This window comes from Eurosta solidaginis, chromosome X (genome assembly GCF_040869045.1).
Source record: "Eurosta solidaginis isolate ZX-2024a chromosome X, ASM4086904v1, whole genome shotgun sequence".
Classification (NCBI taxonomy): domain Eukaryota; kingdom Metazoa; phylum Arthropoda; class Insecta; order Diptera; family Tephritidae; genus Eurosta; species Eurosta solidaginis.
The window spans coordinates 113,426,675-113,443,131 of record NC_090324.1 but is presented as its reverse complement, the minus strand read 5'-3'; the positions used below and the strand labels follow the sequence as shown (position 1 = coordinate 113,443,131).

The following is a 16,457-nucleotide window of genomic DNA, read 5'->3' as shown; positions in this document are numbered from 1 at the left end:
ATACTCATTAACACCTTTCATTTGATATTCATATCGTACAAACAAATTCTAGAGTCACCCCTGGTCCACCTTTATGGCGATATCTCGAAAAGGCATCCACCTATAGAACTAAGGCCCACTCCCTTTTAAAATACTCATTAACACCTTTCGTTTGATACCCATATTGTACAAACGCTTTCTAGAGTCAACCCTGGTCCACCTTTATAACGATATCTCGAAAAGGCGTCCACCTATAGAACTAAGGCCCACTCCCTTTTAAAATACTCATTAACACCTTTCATTTGATACCCATATCGTACAAACAAATTCTAGAGTCAGCCCTGGTCTACCTTTATAACGATATCTAGAAAAGGCGTCCACCCATAGAACTAAGGCCCACTCCCTTTTAAAATACTCATTAAACCCTTTCGTTTGATACCCATATTGTACAAACGCATTCTAGAGTCACCCCTGGTCCACCTTTATGGCGATATCTCGAAAAGGCGTCCACCTATAAAACTAAGGTTCACTCCCTTTTAAAATACTCATTAACAACTTTCATTTGATACCCATATCGTACAAACAAATTCTAGAGTCACCCCTGGTCCACCTTTATGGCGATATCTCGAAAAGGCGTCCACTTATAGAACTAAGGCACACTCCTTTTAAAGTACTCATTATCACCTTTCGTTTGATACCCATACCGTACAAACACATTCTAGAGTCACCCCTGGTCCACCTTTATGGCGATATCTTGAAAAGGCGTCCACCCATAGAACTAAGGCCCACTCCCCTTTAAAATACTCATTAAAAGCTTTCGTTTGATACCCATATTATACAAACACATTCTAGAGTCACCCCTGGTCCACCTTTATGGCGATATCTCGAAAAGGCGTCCACCTATAAAACTAAGGTCCACTCCCTTTTAAAATACTCATTAGCACCTTTCTTTTGATACCCATATCGTACAAACAAATTCTAGAGTCACCCCTGGCCCACCTTTATGGCGATATCTCGAAAAGGCGTCCACCCATAGAACTAATGCCCACTCCTTTTTAAAATACTCATTAACACCCTTCGTTTGATACCCGTATTGTACAAACGCATTCTAGAGTCACCCCTGGTCCACCTTCATGGCATTATCTCGAAAAGGCGTCCACCTATAAAACTAAGGCCCACTCCCTTTAAAAATACTCATTAACACCTTTCATTTGATACCCATATCGTACAAACACATTCTAGACTCACCCCTGGTCCACCTTTATGGCGATATCTCGAAAGGGCGTCCACTTATAGAACTAAGGCCCACTCCCATTTAAAATACTCATTAACACTTTTCATTTGATACCCATATCGTACAAACAAATTCTAGTTTCACCTCTGGTCCACCTTTATGGCGATATCTCGAAAAGGCGTCCACCTATAAAACTAAGGTACACTCCCTTTTAAATACTCATTAACACCTTTCATTTGATACCCATATCGTACAGACAAATTCTAGAATCACCCCTGGTCCACCTTTATGGCGATATCTCGAAAAGGCGTCCACCCATAGAACTAAGGCCCACTCCCTTTTAAAATACTCATTAGCACCTTTCGTTTGATACCCATAATGTACAAACACATTCTAGAGTCAACTCTGGTCCACCTTTATAAAGATATCTCGAAAAGGCGTCCACCCATAGAACTAAGGCCCACTCCCTTTTAAAATACTCATTAAAACCTTTCATTTGATACCCGTATCGTGCAAACAAATTCTAGAGTCACCCCTGGTCCACCTCTATGGCGATATCTCGAAAAGGCGTCCACCCATAGAACTAAGGCCCACTCCCTTTTAAAATACTCATTAGCACCTTTCGTTTGATACCCATAATGTACAAACACATTCTAGAGTCAACTCTGGTCCACCTTTATAAATATATCTCCAAAAGGCGTCAACCTATAGAACTAAGGCCCACTCCCTTTTAAAATACTCATTTGCACCTTTTATTTGATACCCATATCGTACAAACAAATTTTAGAGTTACCCCTGGTCCACCATTATGGCGATATCTCGAAAAGGCGTCCACCTATAGAACTATGGCCCACTCCGTTTTAAAATACTCATTAGCACCTTTCATTTGATACCCATATCGTGCAAACAAATTCTAGAGTCACCCCTGGTCCACCTTTATGGCGATATCTCGAAAAGGCGTCCACCCATAGAACTAAGGCCCACTCCCTTTTAAAATACTCATTAAAACCTTTCGTTTGATACCCATATTGTACAAACGCATTCTAGAGTCACCCCTGGTCCACCTTTATGGCGATATCTCGAAAAGGCGTCCACCTATAAAACTAAGGTCCACTCCATTTTAAAACACTCATTAACACCTTTCATTTGATATCATATTGTACAAACATATTCTAGAGTCACCCCTGGTCCACCTTTATGGTGATATCTCGAAAAGGCGTCCACCCATAGTGTTTAGGCCACCAAGCTAAATTCCTTTATCATGTCTTCGCGGATGGCCCTCCCTAATCCTACACTCCTTTCGGCATATCGCCAGTCAGCCAACGCTAGCCCCATGGCACCCACAAATAAATCATTCCCGCAAGAAAAGCACAGCTAATGTGCATTGTTCTGGCAAGGCTAATGCCTTAACTTATAAAACATACCCAACTCCTAAGTCCGATGTAAGACTCATATAAACCGTTTAGGCAAAAATACTAAGGCCTCACTGAGGCGTTCGTTTTTCGCATCGGCAACGCACAAGCAGGTCGGTAGTCAGCAGAACAACTAATATACCATTGTTTATTTTTTGTTTTTAAATGCCTACCAATAACATGCACGAACATATCCATGCCTGCTTAGAGCAATGAACGTACGGTACAGTTCTTAGGTTTAGCATAATAACACACGCTCAAACCTATTGCCACATATGTAATTATATGGATGGACATATCGGTAACTATTTATATTTTTTGTGCCAGCATTCCTCTGCTAAGGCATCTGCCTGAATGCAAGGCGATGTATGTACGTCCATATACGTGCATATATACCTTACGGATTTCCTCCTATTGTGTGCGCTTTGAGCAAAGGTAATTTCCCCTCAAAACGGTTAGCTGTGTCGACTGCGGCTCGAGGGTTTTATGTCTTTTGCGAAGAACTTAACTTTTACTTTTCTGTCAACCTTCAGCGGATCAGCAGCAGCCACACCACCGGGTAAGCCTATATATATATCCAACTATAACTTATAATAAAATTTCATTTTCTATAACGCATTTAATATCATTTACATGAATTGAATTTTAATAAAATTTATAACGATTATATTACTAAAACTCACTTTCGTTCTTTCATTCTCGATATCGACACAATCCACGGGGAGCCTGAGTTATCCAATCCCTCTGCATTGTGTTCATGGTCCTTACTCACCGGTAACTATAGAGATCGGCACCAAAATCCACCATCCATCGAATTGGTTAAAAGCGTTCAGAGGATACGAACATAAGATATTGGAAAAGCGGATACAAGGCACGCTAATACAAGTCAAGGAGTCCTCCAGCAACGAAATAATTACAAGGTACGTGGTTATATTTCAGTGGCACTTAGGCTATATGAACGGTGTATAAGCGAAAATACGGCCCAGAGCCAAGAATAAAACCCGCGGTAGTGTTTTTTTTGTCTTTCTTGCGTAAATTTCTAGCACTTCCCCCACCAACTCTATGAATTGAAGACAGTCACATTCGGAGTGAACTGTGCCCCCTACCTCGCGATCAGAACTTTACTTCAGCTAGCCGATGATGTGGAAGGTAACTTTCCGGTTGCAGCCGACATCCTACGGAGGGCAATGTATGTGGATGACGTACTGGCAGGGGAACACAATATAGAGGCAACGATCAGGGCGAGGGAAGAAATATCCACAGCCATGGAATCCGCGGCATTTGCTCTACGAAAATGGACGGCCAACTGCGATAAGCTCTTAGAAGGGATACCCCGAACCCTTCTTCTAAATGAAGACTTCTTGGCCTTCGAAGATGCAAGGATGGTCAAGGCTTTAGGTATTCGTTGGAACGCCCACTCAGACAACTTCTACTTCACTACTAAGCCTATCGAAAATCAGGAAATCTATACAAAGCGGTCGATACTGTCAGCTATCGCAAAATTATTCGACCCTTTAGGTTGGTTAGCCCCATTTGTTGTAATCGCAAAAATTTTAATGCAGGGCATATGGCTAGAAGGAACCGGGTGGGATGAAGATGTATCCTCAAACTCCATGGAGCGTTGGCAAAACTTTACGGAAAGCTACCGACACATTAAACAGATTCGTATACCTCGCTGGGTGCACTTTTCACCAACGGCCAAAGTAGAAATTCATGGGTTCTGCGATGCTTCTGAAAAAGCATACGCAGCTTGTATTTACCTTCGGACAGAAATAAATAATACAATTTTTATAAACTTGCTTTTAGCCAAGTCAAGAGTAGCGCCTGTCAAAACCATATCACTACCAAGATTGGAACTATGTGGCACCGTATTACTGGCAGAAACAATGGAGGCAGTAAATAATAACCTCAACTTAGGCCAGCATGCAAACTTTTTATGGACAGACTAATCTATTGTTTTAGCGTGGATACGAAAACCGCCATGCTCATGGTCCACCTTCGTTGCTCACCCCATAACAAAAATAGTTGACCGAGTAGGAACCAATGACTGGCGGCATGTGGACTCAGCCTCCAATCCGTCAGACTTGGCAAGCAGAGGACTGCCAGCGGAAGAACTGATCAACAATTCCCTGTGGTGGGAAGGACCGTCTTGGTTACAACAAAACGTCATCGAATGGCCCACTCAGGAATTGGACAAACACACCGTCATAGAAGAAAAACCGGTGAAGGCACACCTAGTAAAAAACAGCCGCAGCGGCGAAAACATTTTAGAGAGATTTTCCGAGTTACGTAGAGCGATAAAGGTCTTATCATATATCAGGCGTTTCTATCATCGAACCCATCCTAGCAAAAAGGCATTCTTCCATGAAGAATCCCTTACCATCTCGCCAAAGGAAATTAAGTCAACCATGTCTCAGGTTATAATCAATGTCCAACGCAGCCATTTCTAGGCAGAATACGCGGCCCTCGTTGCGGATAAGTCGATAGGTTCGAAGAGTGAACTACTACCACTAGCCCAATTTCTAGATTCAGATAGCCTTATAAGGACAGGCGGACGTCTAGGAGCTTCTCGCGATATGTCTTATAACGAGTGTCACCCGATAATCTTGCCATACAGCTGCCGACTGTCTCGATTAATCGTGCAGGCTGTTCACAAGGAATCCTTACACGGAGAGAACCAACTTATGTTACGTTTGATCCGAACGCAGTATTGGATTCCCCGTGTAAAAAACATGATTAAGTCAGAAATCCATAACTGCAAAGAATGCACGATATACCGCAAACGTTCGCAATCGCAGCTGATGGGGATCCTGCCAAAAGAGCGGACTACCTACTCCCGAGCGTTCACGAACACTGGCATCGACTTTGCTGGACCATTCGAAATAAAGAATTTTCAGGGACGAGGCTGTAGGGTATCCAAAGGGTATGTCTGTTTATTTGTATGCTTCTCGACCAAGGCCATACATTTGGAAGTTACAACAGATCTGAGCACTCAGTCGTTTCTGGCAGCTTTCGCCAGGTTCGTTTCACGACGAGGTTTTCCGAAAAACGTTTATTCCGACAATGGAACCAATTTTGTTGGGGCAGCGACTAAAAACCGAATTCAAAGCGTTTTTGACTCAGGTCCGCGACAAGACCCTAGCCTACTACTCCCATCAGGAAATCGCGTGGCACTTCATCCCCGCCGCCGCCCACCACATGGGCGGATTGTGGGAAGCGGGAGTGAAAAGCTTTAAAAGGCATTTCAACAAGATAGCGTCTCATTGTAAATCTACCTTTGAGGAATTTGCCACTTTGTTGTGCAGAATCGAGTCTTGCCTCAATTCACGACCTCTCACTCCTTCCTCCAACAATCCAACCGATCTAGAGCCCCTTACTCCTGGCCATTTTCTGACAGGGGGACATCTACTCGCCCCTCCCGAACCAGATGCCAGTGAGATCCCGTCCTCAGTCATCAACCGCTGGCAGAGGCTAAAGGCCTTACACCACTTGTTTTGCAAGCGATGGAAAAGCGAGTATCTAATGGAGCTGCAAAAAAGAAACAAATGGAATTTCCCGAAAACCAACATGAATTTCGGGGACTTGGTGGTCATCAAAGAAGACAGTCTCCCACCAAATGAGTGGAGAATGGGCAGTCACCAATGTTCACCCCGGTTCCGACAATCGCATCCGCGTGGTCGACGTCCGGACATCTCGAGGGCAAGTGACGAGACCCCTGGTGAAACTCGTTCTGCTCCCCTCCACTCAGGAGGAGGCTCCGACAACCTCCTCCTAATTTAACATTTAACACGCAGCACAACCCACTTCGCCAAACAAAAAAAAAAAAAAACCTTATACAGTCCACTGCTCACTAAAATAGAAATAAACAAGAAGTCCGAATCGTCGGGCTCAACAATTTGATAAATTGAACAAACCTCACCCGAAAACGAGCATTCCATCTTATTACATGAGAATGAATGACACCTTACGATTATTTCACAAAGTACTTTATTATATAACTTATTTTAACAAAAAAGACCAAAAAGGAAGGTCGTATTTTATTCCAGGGGCGAGCGAGAAAACGAGACTACGTCCCCTGCGCTTGCCTCTCCCATACTATCCGGACCGATCCCGAAAATACGGTGACCGAAGCCGAGCTTCCAGGCGTCAACCGTAATCCGCGAGCGGCCGAACGGGTGCAGAGGGGGCAGCAACGGGAGGCGTCCCGGAATCCCCGCTCGCCAGGCTCGGGGGGAGGAAGATATCCCTGGAGCTGAGGGGACTGTCCCGCACCCTTGGCACTCTAAAAACGAGCTCTCTTACGCTCCGGGGAGCGGGCCTCAGCTCCAGAGGATAAACCTCCCTCACCCGTGGACACTCATATAATAGAACATAATAGTTCCATCGAACCCGGTCCTGGAAAAGATTATCCTCAACCAAATCTAAACCCGTGGCGTCACGGACATCCATGACAACGTGACGCACTACCCGCTGCCAAAAAGTGAGTTCCATAAACTGCCTGAATGGAACGGGAAACTGGCTTTCTGTATAGTCCCCCGGAAGCTCAGCCAATAGTAAGGAAAAATCCACGCGTTACATGACCTTGGAAAGGGAAAAGAAACCCGAGTGAGTTAAAGTGCAAGGGTTCTGTACGTACCCATCTACTCCCTTTCACCAATCAACGCATCGGCTCTTTAATGGACCACGAGGCTAACAAACAGAACAGTCACAAGACAAACGAATCAATAACGCATTATACCGGGACAAAACTACACACATTTTAAGGTTCCGAACCCAAACAACAGCACGTCTTGCTTGAAAGGTCAGATTTGTTATCATTGCTTTTGCAGCAATGAAGGATTATTTCTTCAAAAAACGAACTATAATGACCACATAATAGACAAATCACATCATATTTTACATTAAACTGCACTTGTACGAGTGCGGTAGCTTACGGCAACAAAAAACAAAAATACATTTATCGTATCCAGGGTATTTGTTAAAATATTAGCGATATACACCGGAAAACAAATTACTTTACTAACTAACGTACTGCTATACCGCAAACAATTGGACAATCACTGCACTAATTAAACAATAACTACGAAATCAACATCTAGATGGACCCCTTAATAGGAAGAGCGACGTTTTAGTTGCGAATATTATTTGCTAGGTAGCAAGAAATATGAAGCCAACAAACTCAATAGCCGTAAACTCAATAGCCGTAATTAGAAGTCCAGCATATTTGATAATATCGCTGTCCTCCTTCCAGAAGTCAACAAATGTCTGCCTGCAGCCACGACGATAAATAGTTCCTATCCGACAATCGCTGTCCTTGCAGCACGATGGCGGGTAATAGCCTTGGAATGAATAGTCTACACAGGAATTTTACCACAGCATTCAATACTAATTTGAGTTGCATCTATATAACCAGCTTTGCGTGTGCAACGCGCCCATGCCTTTTCAACCACATCGCCCATTATCACCAAATATCTATCTTTTTGTACCCACATGTAAATGACCAAAGCGATTTGTCACGCACACGGAACGAAGAGTAGTACAGAGTCCGTCATCGACGCGCAGTAGGATTCGCGTATCGCGCCATAACAGCTAAAAACGACAAGCAATACACCGCATATCGAACAGAAATTAAATAAGAGTAACAAAGATATTTAACCAGAGAGGGAGAACTTTCTTGTATTTAAGCCCATTTCAAAAAGGCTTTAGAGAGATTGACTGTTGAATTTTATTACTTTTTGCATTATTTAATGTTTAAAGTGTCTTGAATTGCATATAAAGCACATCACACTGCGTAACAATCAGTCACCTTAGCTATCGTACAAAAGCTGGCGGGAGGGTGGCAAAAGTCAAATAGCCCGTATGTCCGGGTATCGTAGGAGGTACAGATGCTGTAAGGAGTTTTTTAAGCTCTTTTGGTGTTTTTAAATTTCCAGCTTTGTCGGTAGATGTATCGGCATTATTTTCATCTGCAACTTGAGACGGTTTCTTGTGTTTCAGAAACTCTAAGTCTAATACTGGAATCGTTTTAGTTTTAACAATGTGCTCCATTTGTAATATTTCCAAGTAACGTATCTCAGTAAAACCATTTTCTTGTAGTGTAATGCAGCAGCGTTGTGACTGCTCAATACAAGGCAAAAATGAACAAAAACGTCCACCCCTTTCTTTCAGAGTTTTGGCAGCAAACGGCACACATAACTGTTTCGCGGGCAAATCTAAAAACACAGCATCTGCTTTGCCTTCTAGCTCATTGCCAAATCCTAATTGACATACATCACGATGATAAACACTAACACAGCTACCTAAACCATGCCGCTGAAATTCATCACGCGCTTGTTGTGCACGTGCTTCATGGAAATCAAATGTATGTAAATGGCCGCTCGGTTTAATCGCACGCAGAAAGTAATGTGAGAGTGATCCTGAACCGGTACCAGATTCTACTATCAGCGAGCCGGGACGAACCTCGAGTTGAAAGAGTATCATACTAATGTCGGGTGTGTATATGATTTGTGTGCGATGTGGCAATGTCTGTGTCCATAGTTCAGGATTTGGTTGCAGCACGTAAGCCCAACTTTGGAAAGTTCAACACGACTACCATAAGCCACTCCTATTAGGTTGCGTACTTTCAATGCACCATACGATGTCTGAAATTTATTTTCAATGGTTTCTCCCTTTTTGTTGACAATTGTTGGTGTGGCTTCGATTGCATGCATTGAATTTACGCTGAGATAAAGTATTACCGTGTCACCTTTCTCCATTATATCTTTTGGCTTAAGAAAACTCATTTTCCTTGGTATATTTAACAAAAATAAAAATGCTATAAATTGGTTTCAGTAATTTGTAAACAAAATATATTTACATTAACCGGCACGCATAGCATAAGTAAATAAGGATCTCGCTTATATGCATACTCATCGAAAGAAAATATATTTAAATACACACATACATACTTATGGACGTACTTATTCTGCTTCATAAACTCTACAAAAAAATATCAAACGTATTGAGAAATAATATGAGACCAACGAAACCAACAAGGTGCATTTCGGTTTGCATTCAAAAAGGTCGAGCTTGTGCACAAGTTGTAAATTTGAGGTCACAATTGGAAGACTTAAGACATACAAATATTAGCTAGTGAGCATATGGAGTCCTGGCCATACACATACATTCTTCGTTCTTAGCATACTGGGTTAGTTTCTGAATTAAGCACCCTTTTTTCTTCAATTAGATCTACCATCTGTGATTGTCGGTTAGCGATAATCTTATTTGGATATTGAATTGTGATCGTCACGCGTGTGAAAAATGGTTGCAGCAACGCTTAAATCATAGAAAGGTAATCAGCGTTATTAAACGACGTGCTCTATAGCAATATGTGATTGCATAATTACACTTTCAATTGATTACCAATATAAATACATACAAAATAAAATTTCAACACGTTGCAATCTTTGAAGAGGTGTGGCGGCTGCAGCGGCGTCTTGAATTGTGATCGCCACGCTTGTAACAAATGGTTGCAGCAACGTTTCGGTTGCGATTAAAATTTGATGGTAGAAGTATTTTAGAATTTTACACACCTTTATGAAGATCAGTCGATTGCGGGTAATATCGCTCAGCGGCAGGGTCAATCCAAATATCAAGTCTTATAGAGACGAACTTCCTGTCTCAACACCGTGAGTTATCGATTTTTCGATACCTACGTCTTTGCTCAGCACAAGTAAGAAATAAAGGTGCATGCGACATTAAGCGGCGCGACCCTTGGCGGCGCGACCTTTAGCGGCGCGACACTTGGCGGCACGTACTAGGGGGTCAATTCCCTAACTGAGAAAAACTGAAGAATGTTCAGTCATTGAAGACTCATCTGCCCACATAATTTACACTTTAAATTTTCATGAGATTCTGTAAATTGTTGTGCACATTGTTTCGCTGAATGAGCGCTGAGAGTAAAGGTCTTATGTCAGTGAGAAAATACTCATCAAACGCCATGAAAACAAAAAGGTCATTCTGTCACAGAGCGTATGACCTTTGAATGAAACAATAGTGTACACTGGCTGCCAAGAAAACTCACGAAGTCTTATCAGTGAGTTCTTTTGGTTCATAGTTTCGCTTTACTGAATCATAACGCAAAGTTTATACAATTTCTTGAAACCTACAATGGACGAATAGGGCCCCAGAGCACTCGCGGCATTTTTGCCTAATAGGGGCGTGTGCACTCTATGCGGCGCGACACTGCACGGAAAATTGTGTCCATACACGTCGCGTCGTATGGTGCGCACTCTGCTTAGTTGGTCAACGTGGTTGTGTCGTGTCGTCTGACGGTCGCTAGATCTGGTTCTATAAGAATACGTGCGGGACAGTCCCGTCGCTACATGTCGCGTCGTATAGGCGCATTAAGCTTGCACGAACCCGATCGTTGAAGGCACACGAGAAATCAGGGACCATAGCCAATGAGAACGTAAAGCAATATCCTGATGGCCCGCATGCTAGGTCGCAGCATCTATTATGCAAAATTAACCACCAACTGCCCAATAATTCCCCGTACCTCTCACGATTCCTGTCAATCTCTGACTGGCTCGCCACCCAACCCATCGTCAAATATCGACGGTCATGCATTGGTTTATCTAGCGAACCTCTCTTTCCAGATTCAACATGACTCGCTTTACGGCATTGCGTGAAAAGGCAGAGAGCATGGCACAACGATATCCCGCTTCATGCCACCTATGCGAAGGCAATCACCCCCTTCGTCTATGCCCAAGCTATAGGGCAAAAACTCCCGAAGAGAGGCTAAGGGAGGTACTCGTCGAACGGCTTTGCAGCAACTGCTTGTCAATATCGCACAGCGCCGGCGCATGTACCAGCCAAGGATGGTGCCATAGGTGTCAGGGAAAACACCACACAACCCTACACATCGACGGAGAAGACCAGCCAGAAATCGACACACGACCGTGGCGTGTGCAAGTGGAGAGCGAGGAAGAAGATGAAAACTGGCTGACCTTAGATGCATCTGGCATTGAAACCGACGACCTGGAGGAAGGGGAGATTGTAGAAGTCGGACCTGAATCTCGGACTTTCCGTCCACCACCTCGACAACAACAACGGCATGGAACGGAATCACGGACTTTCCGCCCATCCAACCAACTTCGACGCAAGCCGAACGACAAGAAATCGTCACATCGCCAAATGATTCCTGTCCGCACGGTAGCCAGAACGGCCTCTCGAGCCTCGCAGCTACCGGCATCCTTCAGAAATGGGCACATCATTCGAGAAACGGTCGCCTTGAGGCCGTTCGTTTCAAACTCTCCAACTGCATTGGTAAAAATAGAGGCACTAGGACGACTTCACATGGTCCGAGCGCTGATGGACGCCTGCGCCCCAACTTCCATCATCGCGCACGACCTAACGCGAGAACTACACTTCGCGGACGACGCCCCTGGTACTCTCCGAGGGTGCCTCCTTCGTATACGAGGTTCGCAAGGAGTAAATAAGCGGTTGACAGTGCACGCCGTTATCAAGCAAAACTTCGCGGTGATAAGTCCAACCGCAAACGTCGATCCATCGATCGCCAGCACGTTCACGCACATGAGACTTGCGGACCCCAATTTTCACACCTCCGCGCCTGTTCGACTGATCCTCGGAGCCGACGCATACGCTGAAGTGTTGCTAACAGGAGCGCAACCAACAACGATGGGCCCCTTTTTGGCTCAAAGTAGCATCTTTGGGTGGCTCTTGTCAGGATCGTGCCCCGCATAAAGAGCAACCAGCAAACCTTATACTTTGAAAGCAAATAATCGAACGCATACGCATATAAGCAAACGCAACGCAATCACAAAATACGCAAGCGCCTTGAAGAATGAATTTATGAATTTTCAATGAATTAGTAACTTGTACATAAAAAACCAAAATAAAAGAATGTGCCAAACAAACTGAAATATCAACCATGTCTTGTTTTCGTAATTTTGCTTACTCTTTCATTCCAGCGCAAGAACCAAGCATGCGAACGAAGACGAGTCGACACGTTGGGTGAAATCGCCACCTAAGCACACATCTGTTAGAAATTAAGTCATCCCGGCCAGGTCTTGTGGCTGCGCTAATCCATAGCCGTTGCTTTCGCAAGAGGGCCGGCATGTTTAGGCCACCAAGCTAAATTCCTTTATCAAGTCTTCGCGGATGACCCTCCCTAATCCTACACTCCTTTCGGCATATCCCCAGTCAGCCAACGCTAGCCCCATGGCACCCACAAAGAAATCAATCCCGCAAGAAAAGCACAGCTAATGTGCATTATTCTGGTAAGGCTAATGCCTTAACTTATAAAACATACCCAACTTCTAAGTCCGATGTAAGACTCATATAAACCGTATAGGCAAAAATACTAAGGCCTCACTGAGGCGTTCGTTTTTCGCATCGGCAACGCACAAGCAGGTTGGTAGTCAGCAGAACAACTAATATACCATTGTTTTGTTATGTTTTCAAATGCCTACCAATAACATGCACGAACATATCCATGCCTGCTTAGAGCAATGAACGTACGGTACAGTTCTTAGGTTTAGCATAATAACACACGCTCAAACCTATTGCCACATATGTAAGTATATGGATGGACATATCGGTAACTATTTATATTTTTTGTGCCAGCATTCCTCTGCTAAGGCATCTGCCTGAATGCAAGGCGATGTATGTACATTCATATAGTACGTGCATATATACCTTACGGATTTTCTCCTATTGTGTGCGCTTTGAGCAAAGGTAATTTCCCCTCAAAACGGTTAGCTTTGTCGACTGCGGCTCGAGGGTTTTATGTCTTTTGCGAAGAACTTAACTTTTACTTTTCTGTCAACCTTCAGCGGATCAGCAGCAGCCACACCACCGGGTAAGCCTATATATGTATATCCAACTATAACTTATAATAAAATTTCATTTTCTATAACGCATTTATTATCATTTACATGAATTGAATTTTAATAAAATTTATAACGATTATATTACTAAAACTCACTTTCGTTCTTTCATTCTCGATATCGACACAATCCACGGGGAGCCTGAGTTATCCAATCCCTCTGTATTGTGTTCACATAGAACTAAGGCCCACTCCCTTTCAAAATACTCATTAACACCTTTCGTTTTATACCCATATTGTACAAACGTACTCTAGATTCACCCCTGGTCCACCTTTATGGCATTATCTCGAAAAGGCGTCCACCTATAAAACTAAGGCCCACTCCCATTAAAAATACTCATTAACACTTCTCGTTTGATACCCATATCGTACAAACACTTTCTAGACGCACCCCTGGTCCACCTTTATGGCGATATCTCGAGAGGGCGTCCACTTATAGAACTAAGGCCCACTCCTTTTTAAAATACTCATTATCACCTTTCGTTTGATACCCATACCGTACAAACACATTCTAGAGTCACCCCTGGTCCACCTTTATGGCGATATCTCGAAAAGGCGTCCACCCATAGAACTAAGGCCCACTCCCTTTTAAAATACTCATTAAACTTTTCATTTGATACCCATATCGTACAAACAAGTTCTAGAGTTACCCCTGGTCCACCTTTATGGCGATATCTCGAAAAGGCGTCCACCCATAGAACTAAGGCCCACTCCTTTTTAAAATACTCATTATCACCTTTCGTTTGATACCCATACCGTACAAACACATTCTAGAGTCACCCCTGGTCCACCTTTATGGCGATATCTCGAAAAGGCGTCCACCCATAGAACTAAGGCCCACTCCCTTTTAAAATACTCATTAACACCTTTCGTTTGATACCCATATTGGACAAACGCATTCTAGAGTCACCCCTGGTCCACTTTTATGGCGATATCTCGAAAAGGCGTCCACCTGTAGAACTAAGGCGCACTCCCTTTTATAATACTCTCTAACACCTTTCCTTTGATACCCATATCGTACAAACAAATTCTAGAGTCACCCCTGTTCTACCTTTATAGCGATATCTCGAAAAGGCGGCCACCCATAGAACTAAGGCCCACTCCCTTTTAAAATACTCATTAACACCTTTCGTTTGATACCCATATTGTACAAACGCATTCCAGAGTCACCCCTGGTCAACCTTTATGGCGATATCTCGAAAAGGCGTCCACCTATAGAAATAAGGCCCACTCCCTTTTAAAATACTCATTAACACCTTTCATTTGATACCCATATCGTACAAACAAATTCTAGAGTCACCCCTGGTCCACCTTTATGGCGATATCTCGAAAAGGCGTCCACCTATAGAACTAAGCCCACGCCTTTTAAAATTCTCATTAACAATTTTTGTTGTTATATCGGCCTACTGATTTTAAGATCGCGGGTTCGAATCGAGCTCAAGGCCTAACAATAATTTTTTTATCATTATTATTGTTATGATAAATTTTTTCTTAATTGAAAAAATTTTTAAATTAGAATAGAAGAAAGAAAAAATTTTAGACAACTGCCAAAGCTCGTTGTATAGATCCATTTCGGGAACTGCTAAATTCCTTCATCGGCAACGTTTAGGCGCCGCTGCTATAACCATTCAGCCACCACAGCGGTTTTTTGTTTGTCTTCATTAATCCTACTTCCATTCTGGTTCGTGCCAATTGATATTCACAACACTGCGACATCTGTTGCAGAATAGCTGTGAAAATTGGACTTGTTTGTTGGCAATGCTAATGAAGACAAACAAAAAACCGCTGTGGTGGCTGAATGGTTATAGCAGCGGCGCCTAAACGTTGCCGATGAAGGAATTTAGCAGTTCCCGAAATGGATCTATACAACGAGCTTTGGCAGTTGTCTAAAATTTTTTCTTTCTTCTATTCTAATTTAAAAATTTTTTCAATTAAGAAAAAATTTATCATAACAATAATAATGATAAAAAAATTATTGTTAGGCCTTGAGCTCGATTCGAACCCGCATTCTCATTAACATCTTTCATTTGATACCCATATCGTACAAACAAATTCTAGAGTCAGCCATGGTCCACCTTTATGGCGATATACCTAAATGGCGTCCACCTATAGAACTATGGCCCACTCCCTCTTAAAATACTCTTTAATACCTTCCGTTTGATACACATGTCATAAAAATACATACCAGGGTTACCCTAGGTTCATTTTCCTACATGGTGATTTTCCCTTATTTTGTCTCCATAGCTCTCACCTGAGTATGTAATGTTCGGTTACACCCGAAGTTAGCCTTCCTTACTTGTTATATATATAGATGTAGACAGACTGAAACTAACAATTTTTTTTAACGGCGGCAGATTACTAAACGTCCAAAAGGAATAACAGCCAAACTCAACATAGCAGTCAAACTTTACGTGTTAAAATAACCTAAGTTTGTACGGCAGCCAGAGTTCTGAAAAATCCCATTTGTAGGGAAGGTGCCACGCCCCTTTTTCCTAATTCCACATTTTCTTGGTGGTGTTAGGGATTGACTTCATATAACTCCTTGCTGAATTTCAATGTTATGGCATGTATACCACAGAGTTATGCAGTACCAAAGATTCCATTTGTATGGGAGGTGCCACGCCCCTTTTATATATTGAAATTATTTTTAGCCTAAAACCTTGTTGATCGTAATAACCTATAACCAAAATTTGGTGATGATTGAAGTGTGGGAAATACATTTCTATAGCGAACACACACACACACAGAATTTGATTTTTATATATATAGACTAGTCTGTAAGAAAGCACGTACTTTTAGACTGAATGAATTAAATAAATAAATAAATAAAAAAGTCCCAAAATGACACCGACGGGACCCCGGCCGGATCCCGAAATCTATACAGAATTGATCCCGGATGAGTCCAAAATGATCCCGAAATAGTTCCGAAATTACCCCGACGAGA

At 42.8% G+C, this 16,457-nt stretch overlaps 1 protein-coding gene and 2 pseudogenes across 1 annotated transcript in view; 1 reads left to right on the top strand and 2 right to left on the bottom strand.

The window, feature by feature from the left end:
* dati (datilografo) overlaps positions 1–16,457 on the top strand; it is a 1,513,307-nt gene that overhangs the window by 1,324,806 nt on the left and 172,044 nt on the right. The gene's annotated exons all lie outside the window — the stretch shown is intronic.
* LOC137234512 (uncharacterized) lies at positions 7,734–8,315 on the bottom strand (annotated as a pseudogene).
* Positions 8,434–9,407, bottom strand: LOC137234616 (tRNA (adenine(58)-N(1))-methyltransferase catalytic subunit TRMT61A pseudogene; annotated as a pseudogene).